Consider the following 16,661-nt stretch of genomic DNA (forward strand, 5'->3'; position numbering starts at 1 on the left):
AAACACTATCTCAGATGTGACACATCATCCTATGGTATTGAAGACACTGCATTTTACATAATTGATCTTTTGATGTGTGGATTTCCTGGACTCCCGTTATTCCTGCTTTATCATTTTTTTTTCACTCTCCATAATTCTAGCCATCAGCTTTAATTAGATGTAAAGAGGTCCTTATTTTGGAAAGGGACTAGAGAAATGCAAATCTAACTTATTCAGAGCTTCCTGACAGCTATGTTTGTAGATCTCTAGGCAAAGTATGTGTCTGGCCTTTTTCAACGAAGTATTTTCAGTAACAAGTTGTCAGTGAGGTCAGTGACTAGCAGTTCAGGATTAGATACCACCCACCCTGGTTTGTAACCTCCCCTTTCTTTCTTATCCTGGGTGAATGACGCTTAGCTAAAGTGACTGCCCCACTGCCACTGCCTCTTAATTTGGTACTCTGTAACACTAAGAAGCCGTCTTCTTCTTTTTATCCGCCCCCCCAAAACTCTTTTTGGAAAATTCCCTACAAGAGCCGATTTTTTTTTTTTTAAACATTTACTTTATAGAAAGCAACAGAAAGGTAAGAGTCAAGTTCGTAAAGAGAAGAGCTGGACTTCAGTACATTCTTGTTTCTTCGTTGAATTGCTCTGCCTTAGTTATATATTGTAGGCTTAAAATGTGGGGTTTCCTTCTGATTAAAGTACATTACATTGTTATATAAAATGGGAATGTTTTGAGTAGTTATGATGAGAAATGTAGGCTTTCATGCTAATTTTAAAGTTATAAATAACTTTCGAACTAGTGCCAGGGGAAGCTAGTAGCCAAGGTCGTGCTTTGCATTCAGAGAGTTTCTGGCTATAAAAAGCCGATTGCAGTACTGTGCAGGAAAAGATAAGATACGGCCTGGATGCTTGTGCTTTGGCATGGGGCTGGGGCAGTAGGAAGCAAAGATAGAAAATGTTTGAAGGGATTTTTACTTTCAACCACAAGCTTGTTCACAGTAAATGGAAGATTTTTCAAATGAGACCGTGGCAAAACAGTAATTCCTGAATTTAATATTTGTCTCATGTACTTGTTTTATAATTGGCAGTAGCATTAAGAGGTTGAGTTCTCTCAGAGCTGTTTCACCACCATTTATAATCAAATAAAAATCACATTGTGTAGGATGTAATCATCAGTAATGTAAAGAAAAGGATGTAATCATCAGTAATGTAAAAGAAAAAGTAATGTAATCATCAGTAATGTTTGATGGGGTCTTAGTGGTTGGATAGTTGCTTTCAGTTGTGCTGAGGATAGAACTGGAAGGAATGAGTTCAAATAGAAACCAGAAGAGATTGTTTAGGCATCAGGAAAGTCATTGATTATACAGGTTTTGAGTCACGGTTATACAACACTAAGAAAGCCTGTTACAGTGTCTTTGAAGATACATGAAATCCAGTGATGTGCTCAGAACACACAAGTACGAAAAATAAGATTTCAGATTAGCTCTGCTTCTGGGTTTGTTTCATTATTTAGACAGAACAAAAGCTTAACATACTGAGAATAGTTATGATTTGGGGATGTGGATTATTAACAGTTAAATTTGAATGGTGTATTTGGATGTGCTATTAAAATTTCACTATCCACTATAAAAAATGACCTCAGTATTAGCAAAGGTAATTAGCAAAGTATTAGCAAATGCTCAGTAGTAGCAAATTTGTTAAATGGAGACACCCAAAATACAGACAGTATAGACATAGCTTTTTTGTTACCCTCCAACAGGTAGTCTGTATCTTCCTTCTTTTTTGAGTAAAATTTTGGGATTTTATAGGAAAACTTATTTTCTTTTAATCATAAAAATAATATGAGCATGGAAATTTGGAGGAACTCTAGGAATTATAGGAATTTTGAAAGTACAGAAAAAAATTGCCTGTAATCTCATTGATGTATTTCCTTTTAGTCTTTTTTCTCTACATGGCTTTAAAATGAATTGCAGTAATACTGTAGATAAAATTTGGGACCTTGCTTTTGTATTTAATATTATACCAAAACATTTTCCATGTATATTCCCTATTTTACATAGATGTTATTTTAAATTGCTGTGTAACATTTTTCCAAGTTAATGGATGTAATTTTATTAGTTATCATTGAATACCTAAGTGCTGTGGTAAATATCTTTGTGAGTGTGTGTATTTATTTTAAAGATCATTTCTTTAAGCTGTACTTAAAAATTTTTTTTATTTTATTTGAGTATAGTTGACACACAATGTTACATGAGTTTTGGGCGTACAACATAGTGATTCAACATCTCTATATGTTATGTTACGCTCACCACAAGTGTAGCTGCTGTCAAAATACAATGCTATTATATCATCTATTTTATTCCCTATGCTGTGCCTTTTATTCCTATGACTTACTCATTACATAACTGGAAGCCTGTATCTCTCACTTCTTTTTGCCCATTTTGCCCATTTTCCCCCCACCTGCCCCAGCAACCAGCAGTTTGTTCTCTGTATTTATTGGTCTGATTCTTCAAGCTATATTCTTAAATGTCGACTCAGGTTAAAGGGCATTTGAGTTGAATACAAAGGTTGTGATTTTTAAGAAGATGGTTTTTTACTGTTTTAAGTCATTGTAAAATTCTTTGTCTACCAAATGATAAATTTATTGAATGTCTCTGATATGTAAAACATTGTTATCAGGTATGTAGATTGCAATATACTAAGTGTTTGGAAGGACAGAATCCTGTTTACAGAATTTCAATTTATCAACTTTACAGATATCAACAAAGTTACATGTGAGGAAAATGCTTCAGTTCTGCCTGAAACCAACAGATACTGTTATTGACCATGTTGTTTTGGACTTTAGAACAGTAGAATTTATAAATGACTTCTGTTAGAGGACCATCTATACATAATTCTGATTTATATAAATTTTATGATCCAGCTGTGACAAAGAAATAGAATTAAGGATAAATACTTCAGTTACAATAAATGTTGGGAGAAATTAGAAGTATTTAGGGAAAATGTATAGATAGCACGGTGAAAGAAAAACTGATAGAGGGCACATACGAGAGCAGAAATTCAGTACTGGGTTTTTCTACTTAGGGAAACATGAGAATGGAATAGGGCATTCTAGAGCTGGAGTCAGGGAAGAGACGAAGTTTTAATTTGTTATTGTTGAATTTGGGAGTTATGGTTGTAGAAATAGACTGTACTGAAGGCAAAAGCCAAGGAATTGGAGGTCCATAAAACTATTTGATTTTTTGGAGGGAGTGGCTGTCCAGAGAAATCAAATTAGAGAGAGTAGAGAGATTATTTGGTGGGAGGGGAGGTGAGGTATAGGGTTGTGAATTCTTGAAGAATATGTTTTGCCTGTATTAAAAATTTTTTTTTAATTGTGAAGTTTTCTTTTTCTGTGATATTTAGAGGAAGACCAAAGCTATGGAAAGATGGGAGTTCCCTTCTCTAAGTCCTATAAACCTCTGTTGGTGTGTTGTTACTCTTGCTTTGGATAGAAGGGATTAAGATTTGAGAAGTTGGCAGTTCAGTCTTGCCTGAAGAGAAATTTAGGTGCTTTGTAATGAAGACTTAAAAAATAGTGTTTGCTTATGGATCGTTGGCTCATGGAAATGTTAGTCTAGAGACTCAAAAAGTGTGATTTTCAGATTTTTGTTCAGATACTAGATTTTAAGTGATATGGTACCATGGGGCAGAACTCCCGAGTTTAGTCAAGTTGCAGATCTAATGGAAAGTGACAGATACTTGAGATTACAGAATTTTTGAAAGTGAACAGGACTATTAGCTATTGCACATGATTTTCCCATGCTTAATTACTGTTTTTAACAATGTTATTGGTGCCTGGGACACAGCCAATTTAATCTGCTACCAATTTAATCACTAACTTCCATGGTTTGAGAAATTATTTTGTGCCAAATTGTAATTTAGGTCAAATTTATTTGGCACCCCCTCCTCCCTCCCAGACCTCTTTTTCCCGTCTTCATTATCCCAGCCAATATACTTGGGCTGCTTCAGATCCCTCCATCAGTGGGGAAATAGATTTGATGGAGAAGGCAATGTTGAGTGCAAGGAAATTTCCTCAAGTAGTGGAACTCGAGCATTTCAGGCTCTACACTAGCTGTATTCAACATATGATCAGCATTCTCAATCTGTTACTGGTCCATGAAAGGAGAAGAGAAGTTTCTAACGGAATGTAAGTCATCTATGCTCTAAGACTTTGTAGCAAGACTTTTTAGATGAAGGAAATAGTCATTCATTTACATCCTTGCAAGCTCCTTATATCATTGCAGACTTGTGCTTTGAGTAGCATTGCTTAAATTACACTGTAAAACATTTATCTTCTCAGTCTATGCATTTGGCGTAAAGAATTGGGATGGAGGTGTACAATTAAATAGATGATAAATGAATTACCAGGTCTCAATTGATAAGATTTCTGGTATTAATGCAAAGTGGTCCTGGGTTAGTTCACTGAGAACCCTCAGAGTGACTGAGAGGCTGAAAGTACTACGGGTTGCTGAAAGTACTACGTGGGGTCTACTCTGATATTGGCTTTGGAATTAAGTAATTAATTCCAAATTAAGTAATTAATTCACTCATTTTAGATGACTTGAGTAGCAGACATTATTCTTAGTGCTGGGGATAGATACTCGTGAATCCAGTAAAGGCTCTGACCTCTAACGTGTGTGTGTGTTTGTGGCTGGGGATGAAGGGAGAGTAGGAAATAAAACCGATTTCTCTGTGATTCTCCGGAAGAGGTATCAGTGTCCGTTTTATTCCAGAGCTGGGGGTCATAAGTCATATTTCCATGGGAGTTTGCAAGATTGATTCGCTTTTCCGTTAGATCCAGCAATTCTTTTTTCTCTAGCATGAGGAAACAAAGGAATACTAGTTTTCAGAATCAAATAACCTGTGATAGGCACTGTTGGTTGCCTATGCAATATCCATACATTATGCTCTTCTTGCTGGTTTACAGAATCCCAATTTAGGTCAAGAATAAAAAGGCATAATGTTGTACATATTGACCTGCCCTTTCCCCCCACTTAGGACAGTTCTGTTTAGTTAAGACAGATGCAGAGTAATTCACGTAGACCTGTCTCATTCTTTTCAACCTCATAGTATTTTCTATGGATGTAGCATAATTCATTTAGTCCATTTTGTATTGATAGATGTTGTTTTTAGTAGTTTTTGTTTTTTCATGTTGCTATGTTGTGTGGAATATCCTTGTTCTTATATCTTGATGTACTTTTATGAGTGTATATTTAGGATAATCTCATGGAAGTAGGATTACTGGGTCTAAAGAAATGCTCACTTTATTTATTTTAAGATTTTTATTTAAATTCTAGTTAGTTAACATAAAGTATAATAGCTTCAGGAGTAGAATTCAGTGATTCATCACTTACATACAATATCTAGTGCCTTATAACAAATGCCCTCTTTTTTTGAAAAAAAAAATTATTTACTTATTTGATAGAGAGAGAGAGAGTGAGCACAAGCAGGGGAGCAGCAGGGGGAGAGGGAGAAGCAGGCTCCCTGCAGGGAGCCTGATGTAGGGCTTGATCCCAGGACCCTGGGATCATGACCCGAGCTGAAGGCAGATGCACCCAACAAGTACCCTCCTTAACACCCGTCACCCATCTAGTCTGTCCCTGCCCACTTCCCTCCATCAACCCTCAGTTTGTTCTCTGCTGTTAGGAGTATCTTACGGTTTGCTTCCTCTCTGTCTCTTTTTTACACCTTCCCATATGTTCATTTGTTTTGTTTCTTAAATTCCACATATGAATGAAATCATATGGTGTTTGTCTTTTTCTAACTGACCTATTTCACTTAGCGTAATACATTCTAGTTCCATCCATGTTGTTGCAAATGGCAAGATACCATTCTTTTTGATGACTGATTAATATTGTGTGTGTGTGTATGTATACACATACCACTTCTTCTTTATCCATTCATCAGTCGATGGACACTTGGTCTCTTTCCATAGTTTGGCTACTGCTGATAATGCTGCTATAAACATCGGGGTGCATGTACTCCTTTGAATCTGTATTTTTGTATTCTTTGGGTAAATACCTAGTAGTATAATTGCTGGGGTAGGGTAGTTCTATATTTAACTTTTTGAGGAACCTCCATATTGCTTTCTAGAGTGGGTGCACAGGTTTGGAAATGCTCACTTTAAAATTTAAGTATTACCTTTAATTGGAAATATCAGAGGGTTAAGAGTATGCAGAATATAAAATTTGATAGCTATTTTCATATATCTCTTCAAGAAATTTGTATCAGTTTATATCCCCACTAGCTGTATGCTGAGAGCTTATGTGCCCAATGCTAACCAGCACTGATGATACTCCTTCAAAAATTTCACTTTTGACAGTCTGATAGGTAAAAGTGATATATCTTGTTCTTTGGATTTGCATTTAGTTAGTTTAGAGGAAGGTTGAGCGATTTTTATTTTTTTTATTTTTTATTTTTATTTTATTTTTTAAAAAAGATTTTATTTATTTATTTGACAGACAGAGATCACAAGTAGGGAAAGAGGCAGGCAGAGAGAGAGGAGGAAGCAGGCTCCCCGCTGAGCAGAGAACCCTAAGCGGGGCTCGATCCCAGGACCCTGGGATCATGACCCGAGCTGAAGGCAGAGGCTTAACCCACCGAGCCACCCAGGTGCCCCGGTTGAGTGATTTTTAAATAATTATTTAGCCCATTTAAAAATTTCTTTTTACATAAATTGCCTTTTTATATTCTTTGTCCATTTTTTCTTTGTCTTTCTCCATGGTAAATTAAGCACATTAATTTTTTGTCTTTTTACTATGTTGTAAGTATTTCCCCCCAATTTGTTGTTTAGTTTTTGACTTTTATGTTTTATTTTTAAATAACGCAGAAAATAAAATATTTTTGTACTCAAAATTTTAAACCTCTTTTTTTAATGACTTCTGGGTTTTGTGTTTCCTTTAAATGACTTTTTGCTTCAACTAGTATGAAAAAATGTGTTATAGATAATTTCACTTATACTTTCAGAATTTTAGTCTTTGCTACATCTGTAGTTGATTTTGAGCAAAGGAGTGAGGCTGGGAGTCAGTTTTATGTTAATTTTTCATCCAAATGTTTATTCATTTGATCCAGTATGATTTATTTAAGAATATTTCTTTTTCCTGCCTATTTAAAATGTCATCTTTATCATAAGCTAAATTTATAATTAGTCTGTTTCCCAACTCTCTCTTCTGTTACAGTAATATTTGTTTCTAATTTTTATTTATTTATTTACTCATTTATTATTTATTTATTTATTTATTTATTTTTAAAGATTTTATTTATTTATCTGACAGACAGAGGTCACAAGTAGGCAGAGAGGCAGGCAGAGAGAGAGAGGGAAGCAGGCTCCCCGCGGAGCGGAACCCGATGTAGGACTCGATCCCAGGACCCCGGGATCATGACCTGAGCCGAAGGCAGAGGCTTAACCCACTGAGCCACCCAGGCGCCCCACTCATTTATTCATTTTTATTAACATATAATGTATTTTTTATTTCAGGGGTACAGGGCTGTGATTCATCAGTCTTACACAATTCACAGCACCCACCCTAGCACATTCTAATTTTTATCCAATCCATACTTTTTTTTTTTAAAGATTTTATTTATTTGAGAGAGAAAGAGAGAGTGAGCGAGTATGTGTGAGCGCATGACTGGGAGGGGCAGAGGGAGAGGGAAAAGCCGACTCCCCGCTGAGCAGAGAGCCAACGCAGGACTCTATCCCAGATTCCTGGGACCATATGACCTGAGCCAAAGGCAGATGCTTAACTGACTGAGCCATGCAGGTGCCCTCCAATCTCTACTTTCTAAATAACTTCATTTTATGACATGTTTTAATACCTGGAAGTATTAATCCTTGTCTCTTTTCTGCCCCATTAGGATTTTCCTAGATATGATCACATAATGTTCATTTCTAGATGAATTTTTGTATAATATTTTATCTGGTGGTTGGGACACAGCTGACATTCGGATGGGCTTTTAAGTCCCAGATCTCTAGGCTGGCTATATTGGATTTGGTTCTTTGGCCAGATGTGTTCAGGTCAGAATTGTACCACTGTCCAGCTTGCATGCTTAAAATTTGTTGTTGTTGTTTTATAAAAATGAACTTTTAAACTGAGTAAGTTATATTTGCACATTTATTTTAATTTTTAATTTTAACAAAGGGTGCTTTGGCTACAGTTCTTTATTGCAACCAACAGTCTACAGAGTTTCGTAAATGACATTAGATAGTTCATAGAATCTCCAGGAGACTCAGGGAAACAGCCAAAGACGATGTGGCAGGAAAAATGTCCAGCTCTACCTGAGAGACAGTCCTGGAGATGTGCTAGCTTCCACCATTCTGGATTCTTGGGCTGGACACTAGAAGCTCCCCCCACAGTTTTCCCAGAAGTTATCTGATGCCTGCGACCTTTTATAATCTCACCCAAGCTGTATTTAGTTTTTGAAATCTAGAGGCGTGAAGCTGGGCCAGAGCTGGAAGGGATGTTTGCACACTTATTGCATCTGCCACAAAGGGTTGTATGATGAAAATAAATCTTCCTCCTGTCCTGACCCCAAAAACTGCTACCAGTTTCAGGCGCAAATTAAAAAAAATTAGTGTATCATTCTGTATCAGGACACATACATTTATTTCAGTCTTTATTATAGCTGCCGCTTGGTTGAATTTAACCAATTTATTGCCCCACACTATACTGGAATTTTTTTTTTTTTAAGATTTATTTACTTATTTATTTGACAGAGACCACAAGTAGGCAGAGAGGCAGACAGAGAGAGAGGGGGAAGCAGGCTCCCTGCTGAGCAGAGAGCCCGATGCGGGGCTCGATCCCAGGACCCTGAGATCACTACCTGAGCCGAAGGCAGAGGCTTAACCCACTGAGCCACCCAGGCGCCCCTGTACTGGAATATTTTAATATTGCTGTGTATTGGTGAGGACTCATATTCCCCAGTAAAGCCATACAAATTGTTAAAATCTGAAATACTTTTGTATCCCTTCTTCTCACTACTAGTAGTCTTCCTCTACTTGGCCTCTTGCCTGGTACCTTCCTTAGACCCAGCAATGAAAGGGTAAGCATTTGGCACAAAAGGGGCCTTCTAAGACTCCTCTCTAAGCTAAACTCTGATTGGAGCCTGAGCCATGCTGGTGGTTAAATATTTTTAGTATCTTTCCACTGCTAGGCAAATGATATCCATTTGGATTTTGTATATCTCCTAAGGCTTTTCCTGACCCTTTGGTCACAGTTAAAGTCATACCAATGAAAGAATATATGACAATTTATTTAACCAGTCCCTAACTGATGCACATTTAGGTTGTTTTTAGCTTTTTGGTTAACACAAACAATACTGCAATCCGTGGCATGCATCTTCACGTACATGTGTTCAGATTCCTACAAGTGGCATTGCTTTGTCTTTTAGACAAACATAAAATTTTACACATATTGCCTGAATACCTTCAATAAAGATTTTACCAATACACACTGAGACCAACAGTGTATGAGACAGCTTATATTTATCTTGTGAAAGATTCCCTAAGAGATTTAAAAACGTTTTAATGAAACTAATATACCTTCTTTAGCAACGATATAAAAAAAAGAGAAGAAAATTAAACCTTATTAGTATGAGTAGCTCTTAATGAAACTATACCAAGATATCATTAGATCATTGTTGTCTTCTAATTAATAAAATTTTGATACTGTGTTAAAATTTCTTGGGGACCAACATCAAATTTACAGGTTTTAATTTTTAGAGCCTACCTTTCCGATATATGGGATAACATCCATCAGTTCTCAATGCCATGATTACTCAAAGATGCAAACAATAATTCTGTGATGATATATACAAATTTTTCACTGCTCTGTAATATAGTGGTTCTCAACCCAGGGTACTTTTGCTCCGCAGGGGACATTTGGCAATGTCTGGAGACATTTTTGATTCTCTCAACTGGGAGGCTGGTGCTATTGGTGTTTCGTGGGTAGAGGCTAGGGATGCTGCTAAACATCCTACAACCCACAGGACAGCCCTCACAACAAAGAATTATCCAGCCTGAAGTATCAGTAGTGCTGAGAGTGAGAAACCCTGCTGCAATAGACTATACCTGGAAATGGACATTGATCTAAATAGTTAAATATTCCTTCATTGTCTTTTGTTCATTAATTTATTCTCAAGACTGTTGGCACAATCTTTTTGTTGTAAAGAGCATTCTCCTTGGCAGACAGGTTGAAAGCAAAGGCAAAATACTGTAATTTTCCTTCCTCTCTGTTGTTTGTCAGTATCATGAACTCTGCCTGGGAGTGGAGGGCCAGCAGGTTGTACATTTCTTGTCCTTCTTTCTCAAATACAACCTCAAGTTTTTATATTGTTTTGAGTGTTTTTCACAAGGCTTTGCTTATCTTAGGTTTAGTCAATAAAAGCCAATACTATCCTGATGGGTTCATTCTTCCCATTCCCTTCTTCCTTCTTTTGTATGTCCTTTGAAAATCTCAGCTCTTTAGAAAGCTCCTTGTACACCACCTTGAGTTATATTTGCGGATGTCCTTTCCCATATTTTCCTCATGTGATTGTTGTAGTGGTCTTTATTTTTTTGACCTACCTCTCATTTTAGAATCTCTGGCTCTGGAACATGCTTATATTTTCTCTGAACTGCTCAACAATCTAAGATACTTGTCTTACTTTGCCTTGTGTTTTCTTCCTTGACTGCTGCGAACTCTAAGGTGATCTGTTCAGTTTTCCCCAAGGTTCCTGTCACTTTCACTTCACTCACTTATTTCTCTTTGTTGGTAAGAATTAAGTCCAGGGGAGTAGTTCTATTCCTTGGTTCTTTTGCTCTTTGGTTGTGGAAGTGGCTGATAGAGAGGCAGCCAATAAAGGAGAACAGTGATTTCTCCAATTGTGACTTTCAAATTAATTCGGTTTTTTTTGTTTTGCTGATTTTAAAAATTTTTTAAATCTTTGCTTAGGTCTCTTGATTTTGACCTCTCACTTCAGTTTTCTTTTTCATTATACTTGGTCTCTCTGTTACTTCTGTCCTAGAATTTATGTGTTTGGGTATTTCACTGAGAGCACAGTGTAGATGTAGTCTAAATTTTCTGTTGAGGATGATTTCCCTTTGTATCTTTAAGATATTGTCTTACTTTTATGCTATATAGACTTTTGATTTTGGATTTTTTTCTGTCTGCTTGTTTTTAAAAGATGAGATTTTTTGGTGTTTGTCATAGTGAGCTATGTATATCCTCTTTGAGCTTAATCACTATCAATTTTGAATTACAGAATTTCTCTCTTAAATTTTAAATCTCTTCTCTCTTAAATCTCAGTACATCTCTGGGTTACAGAGGGTACATACCCACTGGTACAGCTATTCTCTTATTCATATTATTTGATCCTTTACTGGGAGGTGAATTTAACCCTAGATAATTGAAAGCAATTTGGATTCATTTTTCTAAGAGAGATGCATAAAACCTAATCTCTAGAATACCCTTCTGCCATTGTTTTTCTTGTGTCTGTGGCCCTCCTTTTGGGCTCTCATATCTCAGGGCACAATATATGTCACTCTTCCTTTCTCTCCTTAAATCCCATATTGCATTTTTGGGAACTAAGATCTTCCAGCAGAGTATATTTAGAAATTTATTGATGGAAGGTCACCAGGAAACACACCTGGTTATCTAAAAAGCGGCTCTTTCCTTTGCAGTAATGGGGTGAGAACTGGTGTTTTGGTTGGTTCTGTCAGCCTTAGTTCTCTGATAGGATGTCAGGATGTGAGGGTCTGGCTCTGTGGTTGCTTTAAGTTTAGGTACAAGGGAGTTTTAGTTGTCCCTCCCCCCAGTTTATCCCATTCATGGAATATAGAAAATAGAATGGCCAGATTTAGCAAAATACGAGATACAGAGGTTTGAATTTCAGGTAAACCGGCAATAGTTTTTTTAAGTATAAATATGTCCCAAATGTTGCACAGGACATGCTTATGCTGGAAAATTATTCATTATTTCTCTGAAATTCAAAGTTAACTGGAAATTTTTGTATTTTATGTAGCAACCGTAAGGTGCCCCCCAGTGTTTTTAAATCATTGTGAGATATTTATCCTTTTGTTTCTCAGGTACTGGTGTAGGAGAGTCTTTTTCTGATTTGATAAAAGTTATCCTTTCCAGTTTTCCTTCACCTGAAAGGCTGGTCAAAACTGGGAGGAGTGGAAGAAACTTATAGAGTCTGGGGGCCTTCAGAGAGGAAAAGAATGAAGACCTGGACTTCTTTCTTTTACAATGTGTTTATTACTAGAAACTTTTTAATGCATTGAACTGGTCCTGGATAAGAAAGAACCTAATAAGAAAGGACATCAGAGACCTTAAGCTAGAATCCTTTTCATGGCCTGCATTACCTGGTGGGAGAAGCTGTTTGGGCTTGTGAGTGATTGGAGGCAGAAGGAGGCAGAGGGCCCTCCTGACGGAACCACCGTGTTTAGTAAACTGAGGCTGTAAGTGTAGATGTCATGCCATACCACTGAGGGAGCAAACTTGTTCTTTCTTGAAGAACCACTGGGGCCAATGTCATTAATTGTAGCAGCAAAGGCAAGAGGGCAGCAGGCGAAAAGGTCACACTGGACTTCAGGGGATCAGTTTTCATCAGTAAACTGTGTGCTGGGAGCAGAACACTGGCAGCCTTCAACAGGGCCCACTTGAGAATCATATTCTCTAATTTTCTGTCTCTGAGGTATGGGGGTCAAGAGGCCCCTGGAGTTCTTGAACAATTTGAAGGATAAGAGAGTTACCCTGTCAGTCTGACAAATGGGAAGTAGTTTTAGTTTGTACTTTTCCACTTGCCCTTCTTGTATTTTTGTTGTTGCCATGGGAAGAACATGCTCTTGGTAGCTTACTTGTCTAAGAAGGATGAGAAACATGTACAACAGATTTGGATTCCAAAACTGTATCTTGGAGTAAGCCCACCCAGGCCCATTCTTGGTAGCCAACCTAACCGCCTAGAAATGCACAAGAGAGAATAAACCTTTTGTGCCACTGAGTTTTAGGTGTTTTGTTATGTGGTATTATTATGGAAATAGCAACTCATAGACCATTAAACAAAAATGACTTAGTATAAGATTTTTATAAATAATTTTTTTTTTTTAAGATTTCATGTATTTATTTGAGAGAGAGGATGAGCTTGAGAGAGCAGGAGCAGATGGAGGGAGAGGGAGAGGGAGAAGCAGACTACTCACTGAGCAGGGAGCCTGTTGCAGGGCTCAATCCCAGGCCCCTGGGATCATGACCTGAGTCGAAGATAGATGCTTAACCGACTGAGCCACCCAGGCACCCTGGATTTTATAAAGAATTATTTAAAAATTAATAAGGAAAAGAATAATAGAGAAATGGGTCAATGATAGGGGAAAAAATAATTCACAGAAGAGAATATTAGAATGACCAATAGATAAATGAAAAGATATTTAGCTTGTTTCACTAGTTACTAGATAAATACAGATTAGAATAATGATGATACCTTATTGTACCTATGAGATTGGTAAAAATTTATGTATAGTAATAACCTAGTATCTGTAAAGATGCAAAACAAATGGAACTTTAATATATAGATGGTAGGATCTTTATGGATACAGAGAGAGACATATGAAGCAGGGAGAGGATATTTTCAGGGACTATTACTGACAAAAGATTATATATAGAATATATAGGGAATTCTTAGAAATCAGTGAGAAAAATAGGCCACTTAGGAGAAAAATGGATAAAAAGTGCAGGTAAGCAGTTCAATTAGTGGCTGTCTAGTCAACCCAAAATAGATCACCAATGACATTGGTTATCAAAAATGCAATTAAGTTAAGACAACAATGAGGCCCACTTTGTACTTCCTGTGTTAGTGGAAGTTGAAATGTCCTGCAATATCTTGTGCTCAAGAGGAGATGGGAACATGTGAACAAACTCACATGTTCTGCTGGTCATGTTATTTTGGAGACCAGTTTGGTAATATTTGTTTTTTTTTTTTTTTTTTTTTTTTTTTTTTAAAGATTTTATTTTTTATTATTTATTTGACAGACAGAGATCACAAGTAGGCAGTGAGGCAGGCAGAGAGAGGAGAGAGGAGGAAGCAGGCTCCCCGCTGAGCAGAGAGCCCGATGTGGGGCTCGATCCCAGGACCCTGGGATCATGACCTGAGCCGAAGGCAGAGGCTTTAACCCACTGAGCCACCCAGGTGCCCCAGTTTGGTAATATTTGTTGAAATTGACTGTTCAAATGCGTTCTGACCCAGAAATTCTACTGCCAAATTGTATTAGTTTGCTAGGGCTGCCATTACAAAGTTATTGAAGACTGGGTGGCTTAAACAATAGAAATTTATTTTCTCATTGTCTAAAGGCTAGAAGTCCAAGATCAAGGTGTTGCTAAGTTTGGTTTCTCCTGAGGCCTCTCTTCTTGACTTACCCATGGCTACCTTTTTGCTACATCTGCGACATGATTACCCCTCTTTAGTGTCTGCCTCCTAATTTCTTCTTAAAAGGACAGTGATCATATTGGATTAGGGCCCACCCTAATGGCTTCATTTTAACTTAATCACATCTTCAAAGGCCCTATTTCTATATATAGTTATATTCTAAAGAATAGGGAATTGGAATTACAAACATATAAATTGTAGGGAGGATGCAGTTCAGCTCGCAACAGAGTATATACGTTAGAGGGACTCTTGCATATCTATTAAAAGAAGCATGTATGAAAATGTTTATTCTAGTGTTGTTTCCCATGGCAAAGAATTGGATACTACCTAATTGTTCTTGACTAGGGATATCGACAGATAAAAAACATTAAAAATGCATCTGATAGAATGCTATAAATGGAAAATAAACTAAATGAATTAAATTGATTGGGAATTAATTTTTCTCAAATAACAAATAGGTTAGAAGTTCAGAGCTGATGACATCAAGGACCTGCACTCTTTCTATAGTTTTGCTCTGTCAGCTTTCCTCTTCAGCTTTGCAGTAACACTGCTTTATGTCCAGGCATCATACCAGAAATAGGAGAAGGAGGAGCTAAAGGTCATAACAACATTCTGATTCCCTTTTTATAGGGAAAGAAAAAGTTTTGCCAGAAGACATCTCAGCAGACATCTGCTGTCACCTTATTGGCCAGAATTCTGTCACATGCCATTCTGAGTTGCAGAGAAGTCTGGGAAATCTAATGTCCTGCATCCATTGCCGTGAAGGGCAAGAGAGAGCTGGACTATATGTTGCTTGAACTAACCTGTGGTGCTTACCATATATATACACACACATATATAAGTATATATATATGTACATATATATACGTACATATATATGTATGTATATACATATATATGTACGTATATATACGTATATATGTATATATGTATATATATGTGTGTATATATGTGTGTATATATGTATATATGTATGTATATATACGTATATATGCATACATATATATGTACGTATATATACGTATATATATGTATATACGTATATATATATGGTAAGCACCACAGGTTATATTTATATATTATATATATAATATATATACAATTAAACATATATATACTGTATATTATATATTTGTATATTTATATATATATAAATATTTATATATTAATATTAATATTTTATTATTATATTAATAATTATATTAATAGTAATATGAATTAATATAAATATATATACCATATATATACATATATATGTATATATACAGTACATATATGTGTGTATATATACGTAAGCACCACAGATGCTTACCACATATATATACGTATATATACGTACATATATACGTACGTATATATACGTATATATATGTGGTATACATATACATATATATGTACGTATATATACGTATATATGTACGTATATATATACGTATATATGTACGTATATATATGGTAAGCACCAGAGGTTATATTTATATATTATATATAATATATATACAATTAAACATATATACACAATATATATTATATATTTATATATTTATATTTATATATAAATATAATTTATATATAAATATAAATATATATAAAATATATAGATAATTTATAGAAATTATAATTCATATATTTTATATATTTATATTTATAAATATATAAATTTATTTAATATAAATATATTTATATATTTAATAGAAATATATTTATATAAATAATATTTATATAAATATAATTTATATAAATATAAATAATATAAATATAAATATTTATATTTATACAAATATAATTTATATAAATATAAATAATATAAATATAATATTTATATTTATACATTATATATTATATATATAATATATATACAATTAAAACAACTTAAATATATATATATTTATATTTATTTATTTCAACATGATAGATCATGAAAACAGAATGTTGGGGCAGGAGGAGACAGAGAAAAACAAAGTCAGGGGAGAGAGAGTAATAGAGACAAACAGAGAGATACAGAAACAGAGAAGGAGAAAGAGAGAGGAATTTCAATACTGTTTATGTAAATCTGAAAAGCTATATATCATTGTAAAGATGTATATCAAAAGAGTTATGGAAAGTTGATCAGAAGGGCATCCATTAACTATTAAGGGGATGCCTATAGGAGGGGAGGAGTGGAATGGAACTGAAGCAAGGGATATAGAATATGACAATATGACAACAAAAAATAAAATAAAACAGGCTTTTCACAGACTA

General features: G+C 35.5%; 1 protein-coding gene across 1 annotated transcript in view; it reads left to right on the forward strand.

Moving 5' to 3' along the window:
* The first annotated feature begins 379 nt into the window (after window positions 1–379).
* CTNNA3 (catenin alpha 3) overlaps window positions 380–16,661 on the forward strand; it is a 1,754,201-nt gene continuing 1,737,919 nt past the window's right edge. The window contains exon 1 of the mRNA XM_080823473.1: window positions 380–562. The gene's annotated coding sequence lies outside the window, so the exon portion shown is untranslated. The remainder of the gene's footprint in view (window positions 563–16,661) is intronic.

Source organism: Martes martes (assembly GCF_963455335.1).
Source record: "Martes martes genome assembly, chromosome: 14".
In the NCBI taxonomy this organism is placed as follows: Eukaryota; Metazoa; Chordata; class Mammalia; order Carnivora; family Mustelidae; genus Martes; species Martes martes.